This window comes from Protopterus annectens, chromosome 4.part0 (assembly GCF_019279795.1).
Source record: "Protopterus annectens isolate FY-2018-M chromosome 4.part0, PAN1.0, whole genome shotgun sequence".
In the NCBI taxonomy this organism is placed as follows: domain Eukaryota; kingdom Metazoa; phylum Chordata; order Ceratodontiformes; family Protopteridae; genus Protopterus; species Protopterus annectens.
This window is the reverse complement of record NC_056733.1, coordinates 190595043-190621068: the sequence shown is the minus strand read 5'-3', so window position 1 is coordinate 190621068 and position 26026 is coordinate 190595043. Positions and strand designations below refer to the sequence as shown.

Sequence of the window (26026 nt, the reverse complement as noted above, 5' to 3'; positions counted from 1 at the left end):
TTTATGTACATAGTATTATTTTGGATAGAAACAAGCTTGTCATTTTCTGTGTGTGTGTGTGTGTGTGTGTGTGTGTGTGTGTGTGTGTGTGTCTGTGTTGGAGTGAGGGTGGATAATATGCAGCATTCCAAACAGATAAAGATTTGTCAGGTGTTAATGTGATTGTTAATGATCGTTGTTCTTTGCTGTAATAGGACAAGAAGTGAGATTAACTTGTGAAGATGTGTTACTATTTTAGTCAAATAACACAGGGAACAGTTGGAATTCACTTAAATGCAGCTCATTACATTTCTTCTTTTCTCATCAGAGACGCAATTGTTTTATGTTAAAGTGGCTAATGGTGGGACAATTTGGGTGTGTAAAGATATGCTCCATGTTTTAAATATTGTGTGTGTCACTTGCATACCTCTTAACTGTGTAGATTTTTTCACAGAATGTCCAGATTTTTGCCTAATATTTTTGGTCTATTTCTCATCAAATTGTGGTTTTCTGGCAAATCACTGATAAATCATTGAGGGTTGAAACCAGAAAATAATGACAGACATTTCAGTTTCAGACTTCATGCCATTCAGAAAAATTCATGCTAATGCAAAACCTGTTGTTCTATCAACTTTTTAAGTTTGTAAGAGCAATATTTTAAAAAATGTCCCTATTTTTTGTCCTTTTCCCCCATTATCTATGGCTTTGTCCAGATTTCTTGCTCTAAGAGGTTGAGAAGTATGGTCAAATGGTCCAGGAGGAAAAGCAGACCAGAGCAATTAGAAATAGAGAGAGTGAGCTACTATATTTTCTATGTTGTATCAAAGTACACAGAATGCTGTGTTGCTCTAGCAAGAGTACAGAAACTTACTCCATTATCTTAGTACACTTCCCATGCATCCGTTTTTCCAGTGCATGCTATCTTACCACCCTTCACAACATGGCAAAGCAACTGTACTGTTGTGGTTTACTGCTGCAATATTTTTCCAAAATTTGATTTGCACAGCCAATTTCTCCATATGCAAAACATATTTTCCCCCATCATTACTGGCAACAATTACCTTTTCCACAATACTAATTTAAATTTCAGCACTGTGATAACGAAAAAAAAAGCATTTGTGTTATTGTGGTCCTTTTTGATTGGTGCTACACTGTGCTGCTGAAGATTCTTCTCCTTTGTACCACGTGGTCCACATACTATTTTGAAATCTTCGCTGGAGATGCAGTCCACCTATCCCTTAAGCAGCATATTTCCCTGTGTCTGCTACCCTTTCTGTGAAGATTCCCTTAAGATGAGACATTAAAACGTGACCCTGTCTGCTGGAATTGGTAGCAGCTCAGGTAGATGTAGAAGATTTCAAGGCACTTCTAAAAAAGGGTGGGGGAAGTTTACTGGTCCTCTGGCCAAATTTCTCCTAAACGGTATATATACTACCTTGGGTCTCCCCTGAAAAGAAGTAATTGGTCTGGCCCCCTATCGAAATTTGAGAGTGTTCTATAGTTTAGCAATTGTAAAGGAGTAGCGCGCATTTATCCAGGTGAGAGATTCAGTTTGACTACATTCAGAAGTACTTGATTTTTGGATCAAAGATGTCTATTCGGGTGGTGTATGGTAAGAACAGAGGACAGGGCAACTTAATGGCTTGAAAATAATTTTATGAGCGGTAGTGAGTTGTAAGTATGTAAGATGATGAGGGAGTTCTGGCCAGTGTAGTGATTTTAATGAGTTACAGCGATATGATGAATATTGTGCATTGGTTACAAATTTACCAATTTTATTGTAGCATGAGTCAGGTTTAGAGTTGAGAGCGGATTGGATATTGGATATTGTTACGGTGTGTTCAACTAACAATGAGAGTGTACATCAAAAACAGACTTCTGTTACAGATCATATGTAAAGCTGGGGGGAAGAAGGTCAGAGATTAACAAGTGAGTAAAATACACTTATAGGGATACTAAGATGAATACAGAAAGTGTATGTGTAGAGGAGAGAAATTAAGAGGGATAAGTGGAGGTGAGGATGTAAGGTATTCAAGGCTATTAAGGGAGTAAATTAGTATAATTGAACAGTTATAAATATGGTGGTTATCCATGGGTAATGCATGGACACAGCTAGAGCTTGGATAGTTAAGACTTTAGCTGGAGTATGAACGGCTTGTGGTGCTGTTGCAAGTTTAGTCAGAAAAGAATAGAATTCCCAATTTTGTCAGCCTAGTTGGAGAACAAGGTGTCTTCTGCTGCATTGTTTGATTTGGTAGTAGGAAGGAAGAGTTTTTCAGTAGCGCATAGGGATCTATTGGATGTGTATTGTCGGATGAGGGTTTAGAGAGATGGACAATTTGTGGGTTTGTAGATGAAGTTATGGATACTAACAAGTTGGGAGTAGGGTAGATAGTGAAGTAATTCAGATCACTTCATTTCTTGGAATGCTATACAGTAGTGGATCCTATGTGAATGCTTTGTTGAAAATGTTGCTACTTTCTTCAAGCTTTGTTAGTTGTGAAGTTTTTAAGTCACTGAATATTGTGGCAGAGTAGAGAAGAGTTGCGAAAAGTATTGTGGAGACTAATTTTTTCTGATGGGATTGGTGAGTAATTGTTTAATTTTACACAGGGTGCCCATTTTCTGACTAGTTTTCTTTACCACATGTTGGATGTGGTAATCAAATTTAAGGATGTCAGCAATGTGAGATACCCAGTAATTTAGTCTGTGGTTTAATTTTATTTTGGTATTATATGTTGAGACTATATCATAGAAGGGGTTTGGAGCTCAGAGGTGTCTTGAGAGTTATTTGTTTGTCTTTTGGATTTTCCCGGAAAGGGGTCACCACAGCGGAACTCCAGTCTGCTAATGATTGGCAGTAGATTTTTACAAAACACCGAGGTGCCAGCTCGACGCTCAACCTTCAATGAAGGCATGCCCATTTACGCACGCATGTCTTTAGAACACTACCCAACCACGGGGAGGACATGCAGACTCCACACAGAAGGCACTCCCAAGCCCAGCTGAGAATCGAACGGGAGAACCTCTTGCTGTGAGGTAACAACGCTACCACTGTACCACCGCAGCATCTTCAGAGGTGTCTTGAGAGTGAAGAGGTAAATTTACTTTTTAGGGTTAAGCAATAGAGAAGAGTTAATTAGCCAGACTTTATTAGGGAAGAAAGATTCTTGGATGATTTTCATGCAGGTAGTCTTGTTTTTGGCCACCACCAATAAGGGTGAAGCTGGCAGTGTACTGTACAATTGTGTCTGATGTAGAGCCCTCTAAGATGAGGTGGTTGACAAAGATGTTAAAATGTACAGGGCCACTAATAAACAGTTGAAGAATGCCTATGGAAACTGAGAAATGGAAAGAGTTCTATGCCATTTTATGTATATGGATCCATTAGAAAGATAGCTATAGAAGCAGGCAGTACAGGAGTAGTCAAATCCTAGGTTTGAGAGTTTTTGTAATAGAATGTGGTGGGAGACTGTGTTGAAGATTTTAGAGAAACAACCTTTCCTTTTTTCCTTTGAACATTAACCATATTAGTAAAATGTAATAGGGCAGTAATAGTGCTGTGATGGGTACAGAAGCCTTGCTGGGAAGAGAAATATGGCTTTTTTGAATGATCTATTGGGTGACCTAGGACTGAATGCATTTTTCCAGATTTTTTAGATGGGAGGGCAGGATAGCAATAAGGAGGAAGTTGATAAGTTCTGTGGCATTTTCTTTTTTATGTAATGGTAGGATGTAGCTTTTTTCTACCATGGCAGTGGTACATGACTCTGACTGAGTAGTTCATGAGCATAGATACTGGATAAGCAATTGCCTCATCTGCTAGTCTTAGGTATTCTGTTTGGAGATTGTCAGGTGCATGGATGGTGGGTTTTATTTTCTGAAGGACTGTAGAGGTGAAAACTGGCTGTAGAGAGACAGTGTGAGGTACATGTCTTGCTGGAAGTGGGTAGGCAGGAGGGAGGCATTTGATGCCTGATTAAGGATGTGACTGAAATTGGGAGTATTTTCTAGGTTGCTGTTGTTGGGTATTGTCAGTTCTGGTTGTATGGCACCTTCTGGAATAAGTATTTAGTTTATGGTGGACCAAAATGTTTTTTTTTGGGCTTTGAAGCATTTGGAACTGAAGGTTAGTGCAGTAGTTTAATTTGTCTAGTTTATTAAGATAATCTGTGTGATTTCTATGTTGTGTAAATCTTGGTTAGTTAGTTTGAGTTTTGACTGCGATCCAGGATTTCACAAGATTTATCCCTGTGTTTTATTAGTTGTTTTTTGTATTGACCCATGGGGGGGGGGGGGGGCTGGTATGGCTTTTATACATTTTATTTGGGGGGAGCGGTATTTAGGATATTAAGAAAAGTCCTGCTCAGATTTTAACATCATCAACAGGGAGGTCCTTTACATTCTGCTAGTTACAAAGCTGTAGACTGTTCATAACAGTACCTTTTTGGAAATGAGAAAGGTAACATACTTTATTACAGTGGTGGGGTTTGGGGTGAGATGTAGACTCTGATGGTGAATGTAGGGAGATAGTCACTTGATGCATTAAGCTGCAGAGTATATTTACATGTGGTAGCCATATCTCCTGCTTTTTAATGTTGTCTACCTACTCTTAAGATATGGCAGCCAGTTGGAAGGAGTTCTTCATCTATGATACTTTGCTTTAGCCATGTTTCTGTAATGATGAGTATGTCTGGGGAATACTGGGCTATCCGCACACCGAGTTCAGCTATATATTACAAATGCTTCAGATGTTTATTTGAAATTTCCAGAATGAGGATGATTTTGGGCCATAATGAATAGTGGGGAAGGCACTGAGGATTGATTTGGAAGTAGGGGAGAAGTATTTGGTCCAGGATTGGGGTAAATGTTCCCATTTATAGTTATTTCTAGCAGAGTGTGGGTGTAGTTTAGGAGCCAATTAACTTTTAGTATTTTGAGGGGGGATCTGTTTTTTTTTATTTTGGGATTTGGGGGGATAGTATTTTGTATTTCAGGAAATGCACAGTTGAGGTGGGGTATAGTGAGGAAGCTATGGTGGACATGTTTGTTGTGTTAGTGTGTTGGCCTCATTAGAGCTATTTGTGGTGAGAGAATATGGTTTAGATGGATGTAGTACAGAAAGAAAATCATGTGGGTTAGGAGAGAAAGGGCTAGAAGGAGCAGTATTTGTACTTCCTCCTCTGTTCCTCCTCTGACACCTTCTGTTGCTTTGGAGTTCCAAGATCCTAGCCATCTGGATCCATCAGCCTCGGATCCGATGACTTTTGTATCCTCAGATCCAAGATCGTCTCTGAGACCTCTGGTCCACTTGGATCCAGACAGCTCTCAAAGCCAAAGTCTGCCTGTCAGATCCAGGGTGCAGCATTTAACTCCGAAGTTTTCAGAGGCGTCTCTGCTCCTTGCAGCCTCGGCACTGGAAAGTTCTGCTCCGGCTTCCACCTCAGGGATATTACCATCAGAGTGGAGGGGGGCAGTAATCCAGAAGCTTGTCTTCTCAGATCTGTGTTGCTGTGAGACCCTTTTGCAATATGTTGACATCATTTAGGGAGTTAATGACAGCACCCAGCTTACAGTCATCCACAAACTAGGTCATCCACAGGCCCTTTGTCTTTGTCTGGACCTCTGAGAAATAGATGCCAAACAGTAGGGGTTGCAGGACAGATCCCTGGGGAACTCCACTAGTGACAGGTCTGCTATCAGAGCTGGAGGTGCCCATTTTGACTTTGAGGGTCCTGTTGGTGAGCTAGTTGGCCACCCACCTGATAAGACAGGAATTTATGCCAAGTTGTGTTAGCTTTTCCATGATGCTTGAGTGGGAGACTGTGTCAAAGGCCTTGGCCAAGTCAAGGTAAGCTGTATGTACTGACTTTTCCTTATCCAGGGCCTTAGAGACAGTCTCAAATAAGTCAACTGGGAAGATCTGCCCTTGACGAATCCGAACTGGGTGCAGTCAAGTGCTTGGAGATTGCCTATGTTCTTGTTTATGAGATCTATAATAATATGCTCCATGGTTTTACAGAATGGGATGATAGTTTCCATGGTCAGTAGTGGCACCACCTTTGTGCAAGGGGAAGACAATGGCAGTTCTCCATTCTGCTGGAATGAAGCCTGCACTTAGGCTGTGGTTGAATAGGGTGCTCAATGGCGAAGCCAGTTCTTGCTGGAGATGGTGCACAATACAGCCTGGGATACTATCAGGTCCCATGGAAGCAATGTCCTTTGCCTTGGATAGGGCCTGTAACACTTGATCTGCAGGGATGTGAGGTGCAGGACACGTATCAGGGATGTCGAAAGGGTCTTTGGGGGGGACGGGGGTGAAGTTTGATCTAAACCTATCTGCTAGTAGGTTGGCTAGGTTAACAGGATCAGTGTAAATGATACTGTTAAGTACTAATTCAGAACAAACCTGAGCTTTGCCACAGAGGTTCCTGATGTATCTGGAGAAGACTTTATGGTTTCTCTTTGTTATGAAGGCTAGTTTCGATTCATAATTGGACTTGGAGGTTTGCTTGTTGATGCTAAGGAGGGAGTTTTTCCAATTTGGAATTTGCTCCTTTTTACTCTTGGACAACAGTTCCATCTTTTTGTTGTAAAGCCTGTTGATAGAGGATGTCTACCAGACAGGTTTGTGTTTCCTTGAGGAGCAGGTTTTAGTTCTGTTGGGTATGACTGAGTCCATGCAGTTGTACAGGTGCTTGTATACTGCAGTGGCGTACTGTTCAGCATAATTGGCTGCATCCTCTAAGGCAGGTGGTGGTGTGATGCTACAGATGCCCTCCCTTAGGAGGTTGTAGTCAGCTTTTGAGAAGTTTTTTAGTTTTATTATGGCTTGGGGGGGTTAGGTGGGATAGAAACTTCAAAAGAGACAGTGCGATGATCTGATCTCACCAGCGAAGAACATACTATGTGAGTGGTGCAGCAGTCTTGTGTGATGTACGGGCTGTGTGTGCATGTGCATGCCTTTTCAGGTTGTCTCCTGAATCTCTGTTGTAGATTTTTAGTTGACTGTGATGTATATCATATTAAGGTGTTTAAAATATACTATCATATTTAAAGGGACAGCATCAAAGAATCAGTGTTTAGAAATTTTTTTTTGTGTCAGCAGTTCATAACCCCTGTTTGAAAAATAACATGCATGCTTTTCTTCATCTTCATTCTTTTTTTTCCAAAGGATTCATAGGAATTTCAAAGCAATTGTATCTTGTGACCATTTACTCCTTACCAGTATCCACTGTATGGCCATACCCCCTTTCTCTAAGAGGACTAGGCTAGTCAAGCCTGGAATGAATTGGGGGTACTCATCCAACAATTTAGGTCTTATTAAAAAAATGATAGTGTGTCACCCTGCTTAAGCTAAGAATGGCCCTGGCTAAGAATTTTATCTGCCATTGTACAATCTGTTGTTTCTGGGGATACGCAAAAGTTTTTTTTTTATCCGAACCTGTCTCTGCATTTGGAATGAATGGGCACAGACGTTTCAATGCCAAATTTATGTGGGAATAGAAATCTGTGGCATAAGTATCCATTTTAGTTATGTAGCCCTTATAGGATGGAGAGCTTGTAATTCTCCTTTTGGCAGAAGCTAATGCTAGGATGTTGGGGAAGTCTCTTAAGCCGGATGCATTTGAGGACATATTCAGTTATCTTATGGAAAACAATGTGGCATGTTGAGCCAATGTAACTAAAGGGAGCCAACTATAGGTACAGTGCATATGTCTGCTATATCCACTTTTGTTAGGTTTGAGCCTTGAGAACACTAACTAGTCAAGAGACTTGGCATTACTGATGTCCAGAAACCACCTTTTTTACTTGTGGTGCATGTTTAGCTGTTCATGAACAGATAGCTGAAGTCATCTGAAGGATCATATTAGGTTCGTTAGTTAAGGATTCTAATTTGCTGAAGCAGGATTATTGGGCTGCAGGCATCATGGGGGTGGTACTTGAACAAGATATTGATTCATGATACTTGGACTTGTTAGCAGTTACCAGGATAAGGAGGGATTCTGTGAGGTAATTTTTTTAATAAAAACAGATATTCTCCTACTACACAGCTGTCCTCAGGAGAAGATCTAAATGAGTGGTTGGCATTAAAAGTAAGTACAGAAGGAAGAGTATCATGGCATTAGAACCATGTTCCTGTAATTATAGAAATGCCTATATTTTATGGATTTGGAAGAGCTTGAAAGTGGGAAAAATTTTGTGTAGGCTTCCAGCATTGAACAGTGCATGGTTAATATGGACCCAGTTTAAAATGCTAAGTTGTTAGGTGCAAGAGACACATTATGCCTAAGAAATGATACTATGGCAACATAAAAAAAATACTTATCAATAAAAAGAAGCCCTGGACAGGCCATCCATAGTGTAGTAGGTAGAACTGTTTGCCATCTTTTTCCAGTCTGACACAAATTGCAGTGATATCAAGTGCTGTCCAATTGTTGAACTTGATTTTTTTATTGTTGTATTGCGGCATCATTCTTAGTGATTGCAGGAAACTGCTCAAGACTAGTAAGTTGCCGGTCTCACAGCTCAAGACTAGTTAGTTACCAGTCTCACAATATGCAGAGACCTCATCCACGTCTTCTGTAGCATCATCCAGGAATAGTCTAGAGGGGACTAGTACGTAGTAAGAATTACATGGATTCCTTTGCTTAGGGTTCCATTTCACCTAAGGCCAGTGCAGTTGACAACATACAATGGGTATTTGTTTCAGATTTTTTCCCTTCTTTTTGGGTTCTAATATAGTTTTATCCATGCAAGATTTTTTTTGCTACTTTTTTCTTAATAGGACCATCTTATCATAGCAATCATGGGAATACAAGGTTATTAGACCAGAGGACATGTGTGTCTTATTAATAACCACCCTCAAATTCTAACAACATTTTCAAGGACAGTAAAGCCTGCAAGTCCCAGAGTGTACTTTAGGGTTTCCATACAATTATGCAAGTTATGTTTGAAGGCAGACAGGGAATTACACTGGCTGACATGCAAGATGGAGCCTGTTCCAGAACAAGGGAAAGTGCAAGGTGTTCTATTCATACTCAGATGTAGATTCAGGTTTCTTGTTCTAGTGTTGTACTGAGAAAAAGGAAGTCTCAGATAATGGGAACCCTGAAAGTATGGAAAGCAAGGCATAGGCCTCCCCTCCAGAGTCCATATGACACTAAGTATAGGAAGTGACTCCAGCCTCTCCTGATAGATAAGATTTTTGAAACCCATTGGGGGGGGGGGGGCTGGTATGGTCTTTAGAGTTCTTTGATATATCAAATGAGATACATGGCAAAGGATGCATTATATTCTATAGTTGGTCTTTCCGTGGCAGAGTACAGGAGAACAATAACTTCCTTGGTTTTTGGAAGAGATGCCCTTTGGTGCTTAATTATGATATATTCCCATTCACTGGGAAAACTACTCGAATACAAATTCCCAGGCCCAGCGCTTCCTGGAATTCATTAACTCAAACGCCCTGGATCAGCTGGTAAACTCCACTACCAGAGGTGAAAACATATTGGACCTGGTCATCACCAACATGGGCGACAGGTGTTCTACACCAGAGGTCAACCCGTCACTGGTTAGATCAGACCATAAACTAATCACTCTGGATGTCCACACCCCACCATCACCCCCAACTAAGGAAACCACAGTAAAAACTTTTCTAAAGCAAACTTCACCTTACTTAGGACAGAGGTGGTAAGTTTCACAGCCCCCACGCTAAAGGATAACGCTGCCCGAGATGCAGAAACCTTTACAAATGCACTCTATGAGCACCTACAAGGATGCATGGATTGTGCCATCCCTAGGAAAACCAAGACTCACTCCTCTAAGAGAAGGAAAACAGTTTGCTGGACCCCTGCAATAAACAGGCGGGTCTATATTAGAACATCAAACATTCAAAATTTTGAGTGTTCTAATATCGAACCCTATGAATTGAAAATTTAAAACATTGAACATTCAGAATAGCAAATTTTTTCCTAGGGAAAAATTTGCTGTTCCAAAACACATATATACAACACAAGCACACCAAACAAACAACAATCCACACAGATACACCTAAACTCTTATACCTAACCCTGCACTAAACTATACATACACCACTAACTATCCACTTACCTTAACCCAAACCATAACCCTAAGGTCCGTCACTATTGCACAGTCACCTCACCCGAGCCCTAATCCTAACTCACCTACCCCGCCCTAACTCTCACGTCCACACAATCGCACACTTACCTGATCCACGCCCTAACCCTAACTCACCTAACCTGCCCTAACCCTCATGTCCACACAATTGCACACTTACCTGAACCCGACCCGTAACTTTCCACCACAGCGCTGAAAATACCAAAGCAACAGAAACAGACAACTGAATTCTTTCCCTAGGAAAAAATCTGTTTTTTTGTTTCTTCGATATTTTCAGCATTCGCTGAAAATGGGTCGATATTAGAACACTCAAAATTTTTAATGTTCGGTGTTGTAATATAGACCCAAACAGGCTATACAATAGAAGGAGGAAACTAGTTCAGAAAAAAAGCAAACCCCAAGAAGGAAAGACATCCCTGATCAGTATCAGTAAGAAACTAAGGTCCCTCATGAAATCATCCAAGGCTAACTTCAAAAGAAAAATAGCCAAGAATTCAAAAGATAACCACAAAGCCTTTTTTAGCTATGTTAAGAATCTAAATGGCAACTCGCACATATGCACTGAACTAGTGCAAAATAGCACAAAATATACTGACCCTACTGATATTGCCAACATCCTGGCAGATAGATTCAGTGCAGACTTCACCCCCCCCTCACCTCCAAAGGGGCCCACAACAATACCTGAAAAGTGTAGTGTCCCAAAAATCACAGATGCACAGGTGAAAACAGCCCTTTCAAAAGCCAAAAACACAGCGTCAATGGGACCAGATGGTGTCCCAGGCTGCGTCTTGCACGAACTACAGAATGAACTAACCCCCACCTAAACACGCTGTTCAGCCTCAGCCTGTCCACAGGCTACATACCCATAGAATGGCACACAGCAACGGTTATTCCTCTCCACAAAGGAGGGGTCAAAACTGACCCTGTTAACTATCACCCTGTAAGCCTGACTAGCCTGGTCTGCAAGGCTATGGAGTGCATCATCATGGAACTCATTAACAAAGACATTGGGAACCTCCAAACACTTGACCTGACCCAGTTCGGCTTTGTTAAGGGCAGATCATGCCTACTAAACCTGGTTGACTTCTTTGAGACAGTCAGCAAGGCCATAGATGAGGGAAAGGTGGTTCACACAGCCTACCTTGACCTCGCCAAGGCTTTCGACACCATTCCCGACTCGGGTATTACAGAAAAACACACCAGCCTGAACATAAACCCCTATGTCACGAGATGGGTTGCCAACTGGTTTACAGACAGAACTCACACGGTAAGAATAGTGGGCTCCAGGTCCGACTCTAAACCAGTCACAAGTGGTGTCCTGCAAGGCTCAGTCCTGGGACCCCTACTGTTCAGCATATACTTCTCAGAAGTACAGGCAAGCACAGGAGGACTATGGCTAACCAAGTTCGCTGATGACTGCAAACTGGGAGCCATAATTGTCTCTCTGGCTGACATGGACATCCTCCAAAAGGGCCTTACTGAGATGGACACCTGGTGTCAAAGTCATGGCCTCAAGTTAAATGCCAAAAAATACATAGTCATCCCGTTTGGGAAAAACAAAACACCCACGAATTACCACATAGGTGGCAGCCCCCTTAATACAGAAGAGGTAATAAGAGATCCAGGAACCCAGGTAGATAGTAATCTCTCCTTTGACAATCATATTGCCAGAGTAGTTAGGAAATCCTTCTATGTGGCCCATCTAATTACGGGTTCGCATCTAGAAATAAAGAGGTTATAGTGTCCCTCTACCTTTCACTCATTAGACCCATCATAGAGTACAATGCCCTATTTGGGATATACCTCACAAGACAGTTACAACAGCTGGAAAGACCACAAAAGTACCTCACCAAGAGGATTACTGGCCTCAAACATATGTTCTATGCAGCCCGACTGAAAAAACTCTGGCTGTACTCCGTGGCATATCGCTTACTCAGAGGTGATCTCTGCCTGACTTACAAAGCTATGTCCAACTCAGAATTGATGGACATGCTCCACCTAAAGAAATCCAAGTCACTGTAGGCCACATGCTCTAGTGGGCTAAACCTCACCACAACAATAAATAGAACATGCTGGAGGAATAGATTCCTGTCACAGAGACTCCCCATGCTTTGGAACAAAATTCCAGATTACATCAGGCAGAGCCCCATACTAACACTCTTCAAGAGAAACCTTGACGAGTGGATGGGTAACAGAAAATACACCCCTGGGATCACTTCATTGGCTCTGCTTGACAGAGGATCAGTTAATCAATGGGGCGGCAAAAGCCGACACACTCTGGCTAGGCTTATAAATGCCCTCGGGCAGATAGCCTAGTACCTACCTATGAACCTATAGCACTTCCTAACAAAAATATCCAGTATACCAGTCATAATACTTTAATGTAATTTTTGCTTTTGTGTTTCAAACCATCTAGAGATGCCATTTTCTCTAAGCTTAACCCAACTCATACATTTAGAGGGTTTGTTTTTTGGCAGGAGAAGTGCATCTTTAAAATGAATGTGTTTTCTCTCATGCCAGCCTCTGTTTCTACAACTCTTCTCTTGGACAGATGATATGTGTGGTTCCCCAGATTTTCACTAAAATTATTTTTTCGGGTCTATATTAGGACACCAAACATTTGAAATGTCAGGTGTTCTAATATCGACCCGTTTTCAGCAAACGCTGAAAATATCGAAGTAACAGGAAACCAAATTCTTTCCTAGGGAAAGAATTCGGTTGTCAGTTTCTGTTGCTTCGGTAGTTTCAGCGCTCTCGTGGAAAGTTACGGTTTGGGTTCAGGTAAGTGTACGATTGTGTGGACGTGTGGGTTAGGTGAGTTAGGGTTAGAGCGCAGGTGAGGTGACTGTGCAATAGTGACGGACCTTAGGGTTAGGATTTGGGTTAAGGTAAGTGGATAGTTGGTGGTGTATGTATAGTTTAGTGTAGGGTTAGGTGTATGTGTGTGGATTGCTGTTTGTTTGGTGTGCTTGTGTTGTGTGTATGTGTTTTGGAACAGCAAATTTTTTCCCTAGGAAAAAATTCATTGTTCTGAATGTTCGATGTTTTTTTTTCGTTTGCTAGGGTTCGATATTAGAACACTCGACATTTTGAATGTTCGGTGTTCTAATATAGACCCATTTTTTCATAGCTGTTCCAAGTCTGTTGCAGGTCCCTAAATAAGTCACTTAAAACTGTACATTTATTTATTTAGTTGACATTTGTGAACCGGTTTAGTCCAACTGGGCTAAAAGCCCACTTTCGGAGACCCGAGGAGAAAAGCTCCAGTATAGAAAAATTACAATACAATTGTAATGTGCACATTTCAAACAATTATAATACACAAGTTCCAGGAATAAAGAAGAGATATTGTACAAGAATTTCACACGAGTTCCAGAACTACAAATGATACAGTAACCTAATAACAATTAATAGAAATTAATATCACCCCTCCCCCAAGGAGAAGAGAGGAAGTCAGTGTGGAAGGTTCATAGATTAGTACTAAGCTAACTGCCCTTGCGAGCCATTTTAAGCCAAGCCAATTTTCCCTTGTGAGACTCAAACCCTGCACCTTGTGTTTGTAAGGCAAATACCTTAACCATTAGGCCACCCTCCCAACAAGGAGGAGTGAAAAGAAAATATGATAGTACTTTAGTGGATTAGGTTGCGGTGTGACAGGGGGTTAGTGTTAAAAAGGTGAGATTCTACTTCCTTTTTGAAGTGCTTGGGGTGGGGGTTAGATCTTATCTGAACGGGGAGTTTATTCTAGGCTTGGGCTATGGAGGTTTTGTAGAGTAATTTACCATCTGTTTTGCTGGGCTGGTATATGTCTAGGAGTATTTGGTTGGAGGTACGGAGTGTACGTGTTGGGGTGTAAAGAGATACCATGGAGGGAGAGGGCTGGGCAGTTTAGTGGTTTGTATATTATAGAGTGGGTGATTTGTAGCTGTGATAGTAGAAGCTGTTGAGGGAAATCGAGCCATTGGAGAGAGTTGAGTGCAAGGCACTGGTGAGAGTTGTGAGGCAAGTTGGTGGCAAATCTGACTACCTTGTGGTAGGCTTGTTGGAGTTTGGACAAGGTTGTAGCCTGCATGTTCGTAAGGACTGGGGTGGCATAGAAGAGCAGGGGAAGGAGTAGAGCCTGAGCTAGGGAAGAGTCTAGCAGGAGGAGTTAGAAATTTTCTACTGTGGTATAGAATACCTAGTTTTTGATGAATTTTTTTTATGCTGTGCAAGATATGTGTATTAAATCTATGATGGTACCTAGGAGTTTTGTGTGGGGTTCAGGTTTTATGGTGGTCTTGTTGGATGATGTGATGGCAAAGGTATCTTTATGTTGTGAGAGAGAACAAGGAAGAAAGAGTAGGAGTTTAGTTATTTGGGGGTTTAACATGAGGTGATTATCTGATAGCCATTTTCCAGTGGAAAGGAAAGCTTCTTGAGTGAGTGTGTGGAGGTCTGTGATGTTATCAGAAATGGAGATGAGAGATGAATTGTCAGCATATTGAATTAGGGAGGACTGTTTGCAATATGTGTGGAGATCATTTGTGAAAATGTTAAACAGAAGGGGACCCAGGATGGAGCGTTGGGGTATACCAGATGTGATAGGAAGATAGGGACAGCAGGAAGAGAGCCAGCTGACAGATTGTTGTCTATTTGATAGGTAACTAGTGAACCACTGAAGTGAAGTAGGGGAGAGATTAACGTTAGTAAGTTTAGAAAGAAGAATAAGGTGAGATACCATATCAAAGGCTTTGGAGAGGTCAAGGAAAAAAAAAAGGATGCAAGTTGGTTGTTATCTCTAGGCCTCTGCTTCTTTATGGGTAAAAGATAGGGGGGCGGTGTTTGTGCTGTGGGATGGCCGAAAGCCATGTTGTGTGGGTGTGAGGAGGTTTTCTGAAGTAGAAAGTTAAGCAACTGGGAGTGAATGCATTTTTCAAGTATTTTTGATAGAGGGGAAAGAATTGCTATGGGCCTGTACTTTGAAGGATCAGTAGAATTCCCTCCTTTATGTAAAGGGATGGTAAAAAGGGATTTCCAAATTTTAGGGATTGTAGCTTCTTGAATGGATCTATTCATTAGTAGGGATATAGGCAAGGCTATGGATTCAGCAGTTAGTTTGAGGAACAGAGGTGTGAGGTTGTCTGAGGAGGGAGAGCAGGGTTTGAGCTTAAGTAGATGTGATTTTATGTAAGCAGTAGAAACAGGTTGAAAGGTGAAAGGGATTTTGTTGTCTGGGTTGGAGGGGGTAGAGGTGGTGTTTGTGTTGTGGTTAGTATGAGTGAGTTTTTGGTCCGTTTCAATGAAGTGGTTGTTGAGATGAGTAGCAGTTTCCAATGGAGTGTTATCTGGGAATGGGGAAGGAGTGGAAGGGTGTCCAGGTTGGAGAATTTTATTAAGGGTAGAACAGAATTTATGTGGCTTGGATTTACAGTCTAGTTGGGGAGAGATGACCCAGATAATGACTGTGCACACAGAGTCAAGAAAAACAATCAGTAAGCTATGTGTTTGGTTAACAAATCACTGCAGAGTAATTTTATTAGATTATATGTAGATTTATTATCATTTTCTGTGGATAGCAATATCCACTGAAACTCCATCTACCATTCTACACAACTATGTCCCCAGTCGGTCATTGTGATCCAGTGACTAAGAACTTCTGTATGTCTACAAACCTATAAAGTCTGCCTAGCATTATCTGTACTCATACAAAGTTCTTAAGGTCTGGAACCCTTTACCTGTGTCCATCATGTCAATACCCTCCCTCCCATCTTTTAAAACCACTCTGAAAGACTACCTAGCCAAAATCTGGCTCTTTTCCTGCTCAAAATCAGAATAAACTATATCCCTAAATGTGAACAAGTACCTTTGCATTCCTTATACCTCCTCAATCTCCCTTCTTCACTTACTTCAACCAGTTTCCCCTCTCCTGGCTCTCTCTCTCTAAATACACCATAACTCTGTTTTTCCCTTGCTTCATGTTGTAATTCCTGTATGTATTAGACTAACTTACCTTTAATTTCTCTACAAACTGTCTAACATTTTGTATAAACATTAAATGTTCATCATATAACTTGCATTGATTCTTAACCAGTGTTTTTATATTATGTCTAATGTGTTATAATTAGTTGTTTTTGTTTTACTTTTGAAGATTATAAAATTACTGATCTTAAAAAATTTGTAATAATTTGCAGCTTTTCACTTGGGCCTCCACTGAACATGGGCTTCTACCCAGTTACACTTTCCAAGTAATCAAATGTCAAATAAATCCATGGTTTCTTAAAGTTTGTTACATTAACTAAAAGTTCAACTAAATATATAAAAATAGTTACAGAATTATCAGTTTGTTGTAAAGAAAGCTGGGTTAATTGATTTGCATGTCAGTTCTTCTAAAATTGTTGCAGTTGTCCTAGGCTATGTGTTAAGTGTTTCTGCTCTTGAACATACTGGATTAAACAATGGGTGCCAGCAGAGATGAAATGGCCATATTCAACTTGATGACGCACTAACTACATTGCTCTCTGACTTGATAGTAGTTTTCATTTCATTGAATGAGAGGTTTAAATGCTTAGCTGTTTAAAATGTCTAATTCATTTCATTCTATGTAGTTCTTTGAATTTGTCAACCAGTGTAATCAATTCATGCATTCATTACAAAGTAAATCCAGGCATTGTCTTGGTGCATCCTGTGGAGAGACAAGGCTTGGTTTAATTGTTTGGAGGTTGGAATGCTGTTTTATGAAAGTGGGTCACTTTCTACAGAATTGAGCTCAGTTTGGAATTTAAAGTCACAAAGGAAGGTTGTACAAGACGTTAGTGCAGCCTTTTTAATAACTTACTACTTTTTGTGGCTGGTAACAGTGAGATTATAAATGACTGTCATGATTAGCTGTAGGTGACTTGAATTTTGCAGTAAATTTTATTGATAATGGCTGTATTCTGTTTACGCTGTATGTAGACTTTGTGCAAGTCATTTGGAGAAGCAGTCAGCTTTGTAGGAGATGGCTGCTAGAATTAATGGGACTCAAGTTTTTGAGATATTATGATGTTTTATATTTCTGCCATTTGTTTCTTTATCCTGCATTGTATAGCCAAATTGCATTATTTATTTTTATTTTTTTCCTTCTAGGAGGTGCAAGGCTATTTAGGAAAGCTGCATTGAATTCACTTAAAACATCATCTAAGGGGATGTTTTTAGGATATTCCCATTAATAGATAATAGGTTAGTAATGAATATGTCTGAGTTAAACTTGGACAGGTTGCATGTTGTTTTGTAAACATACTGGTAATCTGTTAGTGAAGTACCTCGCAGGATGCGCAGTGGCAAGTCCCACTTAAACCCTGCCTTTCCCCCAAGATTTCCTCTTGTTGTGGTAAAGCTACTAAATATTCATGCATGTGCTGGCATGAATATTGATCACTCTGTCATAGCAAATCTAAGAATATGGCTGGCGGAACTGTAGTGTCCAAGTAAACTAACAAGGCTGTTAAAAATCTCATCCATAAAATTAAAAGGTAGACTAACTCTGAGCAACTGGAATTAACTACTCTCTGTATACAATGGACCACAATCAGTGGAGCAGTTAATTATCTGCTTTGTAGCTATTTCAGTCGGCTGTGTGGTTTGCTTAGATTTGCTTGAAGGCCTGTGGGGTTGGATGAAAGATTTGAAGGGGCGTGGGCCAGGGTTACTCCAGCAGAATTCACTTGCAGCAGTATTGTGTCTGTTCTGATATGATGTGAATGGTTAAGATGTCATCAATGTTTGTGCCACGTAACAAGCACCACCTGGACATCTTAATGCTAACGTTGTGGATACTCCCCTCTTCTCCCATGTGATGTACAGTTATGTAATTGCATTACTTTACAGTATGTAAATCAACTTTTCACCTGATCGGTGATGACGGTATCCCGAATCTGAATGTGCATTGTGTTGAAAGCACTCCACAAATCTGGCTATTGAGATCAGGGTTGTATAACATTTTCCCTATATACAGATAGAGATGTAGATATTCTCTGATGCATACATGGCTGTCATGCTGGCATCAATTTTTGCTGTATGCTTGCAGAGTAAGTTCTTTTTTTGGGTTGCTGTTTTGAAGTTGATATGTATATAAAGACCCCCAGCAGCCTAGCTAGATTAAGGCATTACTTGAGTCTTGTCCTACAATTGGCAAAAGTTTTGTTTTGAAGTACGGATGGTTTAGCTATAGAAGCGGGTTGAAAGTTGGTACAAACCAGGAGCAGAACTATTCAAAGTAAAACACATTAGTCTGAAGTGCGATGCACACATTTCTTGATCTAAGAAGTATAAATTAAGAACAAAGGTTTTAGGGTAATACTGTTTTTTAGCAGTGAGCACAGAGTAAAGTTTCTTGAAGTTTGTGCAAGATGGTTATTTTGCTACTGATTTTGCTCATCCAAGATCATTTGTATGGTCCTTTCTACAGGTGGACATAACTGTGTGTTGCAGAGGTACATGAACATTTTATTCTGTAACTGCATTGCTTTCAGTTTTTCCTCTTGATCAGTGATGACTGTATCCCGAACCTGAATGTGCAGTGTTGAAAGCACTCTATTGATCTGGCTACTGAGATCAAGAGATTTCATGACTAAGTTTCTGTATACTTGGCAGTCCTGCTTCTAGCTTTACTTTTATTGCTGCATGTTTGCAGAGCAAGTGTCTCTTGCACTTTTATTTGACATTGCAGTTGCTAGCAAAACACCATACTGTGCATTTTTTGAACCAGTGCTCTTCAACTTCATCTGCAACCAATGCATGCATGATGTCACACGGAAATCTGCATACCTGTCAGTCACCGGCTGAACCACACCCCTTCCCCCAGTCAATCATTACAGATACGCCCACTTCTGCGCAGACCTGGGTCTGAGGTACTTCACTAATAGATTACCAACATACCATTTAGATGGATCTGAGAGGTGTATGATATAGTTTCTGCAAGTCTTTTAGGTTTCTACTATTGTAAATGTCTGGGTATCTGTCATCTGCATTGTTCTCCTTTTTGCCTGCAAATCTTAATAATGTCGTTGTGTTTGCACAATCCTCAATGGAAAAATCTTACCACATTATTGTGCACATCACTGTATAGGTCCTTGGCCATGAGAGTCTCATACCCAGCAAGAAAGTGAACATCTGTTACCAGTTCTTTTTTTTTTTTTTTTTACAAAACTTACATTTGTCTGTTTCTCCCATATGCTCAATGTACTTTGTAAAGCAACATGTTAGTAGCCCAATGTCTTGGGATGACATTGTTAACTTTTCATCCTTTGGTTTCAACTCACCTCTCCTTATCCATTCCTGTGCAAAATCCTGATCAATATAATGTTATTCCTGGAGAACATTTTACTTGCCAACACATTTATGGCTTTTCCACATTTGGTTCCTTTTCATCGGATCTTTCTCCTTACATTCTTCTGTTTTTTTTTTTGGCACATTTAGTTGCTGTCTGATTTTTATCTACTTTTGGTTTGATTTTCATTCCTGCTTGCCAATTGAATGCTTCTGCTCAGCTAAGTGGAGAGGTCATCTTGGACTTCCTTTCCTCATGTTTTAAAAACTGATTTTTATACATCCTTTGGCAAGTGTGAAGCAATTTTATTGTTTTTCTGTCCAAATAATTCAATATCTTTTCGGGCCAGTCAATCACACCATGGAAATGATCGATAATGACATAGGAAAAGACAATGAACCCAACCCAGTTTAGTTTTGTTTCAAGGACAGGTCATGCCTACAGAACCTGGTGGACTGCTATGAGAAGGTGACCAAAGCAATGGACAAGGGAAAAGTAGTTCACAGTGCTTACCTTGACCTGACCAAGGCATTTGACACAATACTCTATTCAGACACTGTTCACAAACTCATGAGGTTATGTGTAGACCATTTTGTCACCTGGTGGATAGCTAGCTCGCTCACAGACAGGGCAAAAGAAGAATTGTAGAGTCCACATCTACAAAGACACCAGTCCCCAGTGGAGTCCCTCAGGGATTGGTTCCGGGACTGCTACTTTTTGGCATCTACATGTTTGAAGTCGGCACCAATGACAAGGCCCTCTGGCTGACCAGATTTGCAGATTATTGCAAATTAGGAGCAGTCATAGAATCTCCTACTGAAACTAATGTTCTCCAAGATGGGCTGACACAGGCAAATAACTGGTGTCAAATCCATGGACTAAAACTAAATGCCAAGAAATGCGTAATAGTATCCTTTGGAAAGTCATCCACTGGTGAAATCCTATAAGGCTAACTTCAAATCCAAACTGGCCACATGGTTTAAGGTCAATCACAAGATCTTCTCACATATGTCCGCAACCTCAAAGGTAACACCCTAATCTGCTCTGAACTGGTGGTCAAGAACACCACATACACAAATGCTGTAGATATAGCCAACCGGCTGGCAGACAGTTTCACTGAAAACTACACCCCCTTTCCCCCATCAGTAAATCAGGACATCCCCAGCACCTGCTCCCCTCCCCTCATCACCAGGGAGCAGGTCTTCAATGCCCTCTCAAAGGCAAAAAATAGTCTCCACGGGACCCAACAACATCCCTGGCTGCATCCTATATGAACTCAGGCATGAGCTCTCAGCTCCATTCGGCACCCTATTCAACCAAAGCCCAAGCACTGGTTTAGTCCCAGCTGAATGGAGGACAGCCACTGTCATCCCTCTATGCAAAGGTGGAACACCCACTGGCCCAGGCAATTACAGGCCCATCAGCCTAACTAGCTTGATCTGCAAGACCATGGAATGCATTGTCATGGACCTTATAAACAAGGATATTGGCAACCTGCAAACACTTAACCACACAGTTTAGTTTTGTCAAAGGGATATCATGCCTGTTAAACTTGGTTGACTTCTTCGAAACAGTCACCAAAGCCATGGATGAATGGAAGATGGTGCACACTGCCTACCTTGACCTAGGCAAAGTTTTCAGCACTATTCCCCACTCGGGCATAATAGATAAACTCTCCAGCTAGTCATTAACCCATATGTTACCAGATGGACAGCTAATTGGATCACTGATAGAACCCACTTAGTCAAAATAGGGAAGCCACCTCTAGTAGTAGATCTATAATGAGCGGGGTACCCTAAGGATCAGTCTTGGGGCATCTACATTTTGGGATATACTTTTCTGAGGTGCAAGCCAAAACTAGTGGTCTGTGGCTGACCAAGTTTGCAGATGACTGCAAGCTGGGCACTGTCTTAAATTCCCCTAAAGATGTGAACATCCTCCAAGAGGGCCTTGCCCAAACTAATGACTGGTGCCATATGCATGGCCTCAAACTGAATGCCAAGAAATGCATCATTATCCCCTTTGGGGAAAATGGTATCTCCACTAATTATCACATTAATAACAACATACTAGGCACACAATCAATCGTGATGGACTTGGGCAATCGGGTTGATAGCAATCTGACTTTTGACCAACACATTGTCTCCATTGTACAGAATGCTTTCTACGTGGACCACCTCATAAGTAAGGGTATTTCATCCAAGAACAAGGGGGGTCATGAAATCCCTGTACTCCTCCCTTATCAGACCCATTATCGAGTACAATGCCCCCTTTGGAATGTACCTTGCCAAGCACATGCAGCAACTGGAGACACTACAGAGGCTCCTGACCAGGAAAATCCTGGGTCTCAAACACTTAACCTCTACAGATAGCCCTGTCCATCTACTCAGTCTCATACAGACTGCCCAGACGTGACCTGTGTCTGGCATACAAAGTCATCTCAGACCCAGCCTTGTTAGAGTTGATGCATATCCAAAAGTCAAACTCCAGTCGCACAACCCACATGCAAGGCCTCAGTCTAGTCTGTGACATTAATAGAACTTGTTGGCAGGATAGATTTGTGTCCCAAAGACACCCTCATCTGTGGAATAGACTCCCTCTCCATGTCAAGCAGAATACCTCTCTAGCCCTCTTTAAGAGGAACCTGGACAACTGGATGGGAAATAGAAAATACATCCCTGGGATACCACCTGTGTCCCTGCGGGGCAGGAGAAACAGGTGTTGACTTTATGGGGACATAGGCAAAATTCTTGGCTAGGGTTATAACAGCCTTCAGTCCAATAGCCTAGTATCATCCTATGAACCTATGAACCCCTGGTAACTATCATATTGACAACACACCCCCAAGAGTCAAACCAGTAGACAGAGACTTGGGGACATACAGACAGTTGTGTAACCTTTGACCATCATGTGTCCACAGTAGTGATGAAATCATTCTATGTTGTGTAATTTATAAACAAAGGTATGGTATCTTTGTCCAAGGAGGTCGTTGTTCCACTGTATTCAGCATTCATCAGACCCACCATTGAGTACAATGATCCTTCTGGTATGTACCTAACCAGTCACAGCCACCAGTTGGAATATATCCACAGAGGTTCTTCACTGAAAGAATACAGGGCATAAATAACATGCCATGTGCAGACCACCTCAAACCTCTATCCTGTATTCTATCTCATACAGGTTGTCAAATGGAGATCTGTGCCTAGCATGCAAGGCATCATGGGACCACACTCTGATGGACCTCCTGCATATCCACAAAACAAACAGCACCAGAATTACCTGTTCTAAAGACTTAAACCTTGCCTATGATATGAATAGGACCTGCATTAGAGACAAGTATGTATCCCAGCGACTACCCCTTTTCTGGAACAGGCTCACTATCCATGTGAAGCATGGTTACTCTCTAACCCAATTCAAGTATAACTTGGACAAATGGATAGGGACAGGAAATTCATACCTAGTTTGGCACCTTTGTCTCTAATGGACACAGGAAATCCTGTAAATATTTCATCTCCCAGGCCTCCACTTATACTTGCCAAGGGTACCAAAACTTGTCAGTGATTTTGGATGCATGGCTAGGCTTAACAAAATCCCCAGTGGTCATTAACCTAGTACACACCTATGAGCCAATATGAATTATATATGGTTCACAGTTTTTAATTGGTTAAACACAGATATGTCATTTACAAGGGTATGATTGTTCTGAGAGTAAATGTCAAGAGATTATATAGTGTAACTTAACTGAAGGAGAAACTGTAGGAGTGGAAAAGCTGGAGGCAATATTTGTGAGGATCAGATCAAGGATATTTTGGCCTCCAGTGGGTTCAGTATTTTATCAAGGCAGTTTCTATTTATGAAATCCAAAAATCTCTTTTCCTCTCAACATTAGAGGCATAGGTGCTCCAGTCTGTGGTGGGGTGATTGAAGCCACGTTGGATTATTAATTTGTTTCTTATAGGTGTTTATTATAAAATATGCAGGAGTTTATTATCTGGAGACATGGAGGGGGTTCTGTGGCATGCTAGAAATTAGAAGCTTGACTTGCCCATGGTATACTGAAGTTCTAGGAGTTCAATGTATGGGTCTGTGGGTATCAGTCTAGATGGATGTCCCTGACAAATATGGAGACACTACTCAGTTTCCATCATGCCTGAAGGCATGGTAGATTCAAAACTCCAATATGGAGGAAGTGCTTTCTTTACATTTATACCAAGTCTCTGCAACTACATGGACATGGACATCTTCCAGATGCAGGAGAGCCTCAAGATCAAGCAATTTGTCCTTGAAACTCATGGTGTTGAAAGGAGACTCCTTAATGCAATCCAGTTTAGGGTTAAATGCATTTGATAAGCAGGGGTGTCTACTAGATGGACTCTGCCTAAAAAGTTACTAAGGTGCAGTAAAGGATTTTGGCAGTATGTAGAAACTACTAAATGAGAGATGTAGACCATCTTCGGCAAAGCAAGTAGGACTATTGATAATCATGTCCCAGGCTGATACATACTGTAGGGCCATGGTGATATAAAGCCAACTGTTAAACCCACTTATCACTTCTTATACCTAGGGACCATTCATGGTGAAGGAAGAATTCTGCTCAGGATCACCCTCTTACCTGTATCTGTCACATACATAGAAAGTTCAGACATGCATTCCTGCATGTTCTGCAGGATTTTTGCCCCAGGTCATTCATTCTCACATGGACCAATACCAAATTGTAGTTATACTTGTCTGAAGAAGGGGCCTTGATGGCCCTTGTAATGTCTGTGAGCTTGATACCTGAAAGGTAGATGACAGTAACCACATCCTTGTCCAGTATGGTGAGTGGGGAATCTGTATGCCTAACAACTGTGTTACCAGTCACTGCAATATTTTTGTCAAAAGTGAATTTATGAACACTTAACTGGGAACAATTTGGCTGTTTTTAAGTCATTGATGTAGGCGTACATCAAAAATGTGAGCTGAGGATCCACTGAGATTTGTTCTTACAAGTTGTGGGAAGCTTTTGCAAGGATGTCTTTATGGTATCAGTGTACTAAATTATTGTGTGCACTGTATGAGAATGTTTGAGAATGTGGTGATGGTTGAGGTGTGGGTATGAATATTGTGATGTCCAGTGCATTTTGTTAGTCATGTCATCTTGGTATTTACAACTCTCACAGACACAACTTTCTGTGTTAAGTATGAGTTTGTTATTACTGAGCATGAGGTCATTACTACAACTGCCTCAGGCTACCAGGTGCTAGGAAGCTAACAATGAAAGGTGAGCAAGTTTTCTGTCCCTCACTGTTGTCCTGTCCTTTGAGTGTTGGCTGGCTAAGTGCACAGGGAAGCTAAGGGAGAGATGTACATATTTATATAAAGTGTATGTGTATGCATACATACATGTTAAAGTTTTCACTTCAACAGAAACATTTTATTTTTACAACTTAGACTCACAAAAATGGTCTGACATAGATGCATACAGAAGACCCAGTTTGACAAGTAAAGCAGCCATTACAACAATTCATTAAAGGGATTTACAGTAAAGATGTGTGATATCCAGCTGGACCCTCTTGTCTATGTACAGTATACCATGTATGCTGTACATGTCAGTACAAGTGAGGAAGTGGGCAAGACATACAGGTTGTTGATGAAGGAAGGTGCAGATTACAGCTTCATGTGTGACCTGTTAAATGTGCACATCAACCCCCTCAAACCCTGTAAGATCCCAATTATGAAGGGATCTGAGTAATTTGGGTATGGTGTAGCACAGTGTGGTGTGATTCAATGTTAACGTATAAGGCAGTGCACAGAATGAGGATATGAGGGTTGATTTAGAGGGACAATTGCATGCATGTCTCATGCACACATACACTAACATACAAACACTGACATTCATGTCAGTGTATGCTTCCATAGGATAGCAAGGTGAGCAGTGTTTGAAGTGGGTGAACATAACAAATGCTTTGAACATTGACCCCAAGCATGAGCGGCAGAATGCACATAATGTCAAACATGTTAATCTTGCTAGCTCCTGTAATGACTCCTTTTAAGTGAAAATGGCTTGCCATTGCTTCAGACACTTGGGAGGGCACAACCCATTGCCCATACAAGTTGGGCACTATAATGTGTCTTATTATTCCATTCCACACGTGAGGTTGTTTGGCAGTGAGGAGTAACTGCATGTAACTGTCTGCAGGCAAGACATGACACACAGTATGTCACTCTCCTACATTATCTGGATAGCCAACTAGCTTACAGACAGGACCCTAGAAGTTAGGATAGTGGAGTCTTCTTCCACAAAAATACCAGTTACTAGTGGGGTACCTCAAGGCTCATTGCTGGGTCTGCTTCTTTTTGGCATCTACTCCAATGAGGTCAATACTAGTATCAAGTGCCTCTGGCTGACCAAGTTTGCATATGATTGCAAATTGGGTGAAAGAAGGCCTGACACAGAGTAATAACTGGTGTTAGAGACATGGTCTAAAACTCATTGCTAAAAAGTATATATTTGCATATTTTGGAAAATGTCCATCCCAGCAAAGTACTACATTAACAATACATCACCAAGAGTATACTCTGCAGCCAAGGAGCTGGGAACACATATAGACAGTGATTTAGCATTTGACTGTTACATGTCTA

General features: G+C 41.1%; 2 non-coding genes across 2 annotated transcripts; both read left to right on the top strand.

Moving 5' to 3' along the window:
* Nucleotides 1–17986: 17986 nt before the first annotated feature.
* On the top strand, nt 17987–18060 carry LOC122800602. Its single transcript, XR_006364606.1, has one exon. It is a non-coding gene; the product is annotated as a small nucleolar RNA SNORD50 (small nucleolar RNA).
* Nucleotides 18061–18619: 559 nt separating this feature from the next.
* Nucleotides 18620–18691, top strand: LOC122800601. The gene has a single exon (XR_006364605.1). It is a non-coding gene; the product is annotated as a small nucleolar RNA SNORD50 (small nucleolar RNA).
* Nucleotides 18692–26026: the final 7335 nt, after the last annotated feature.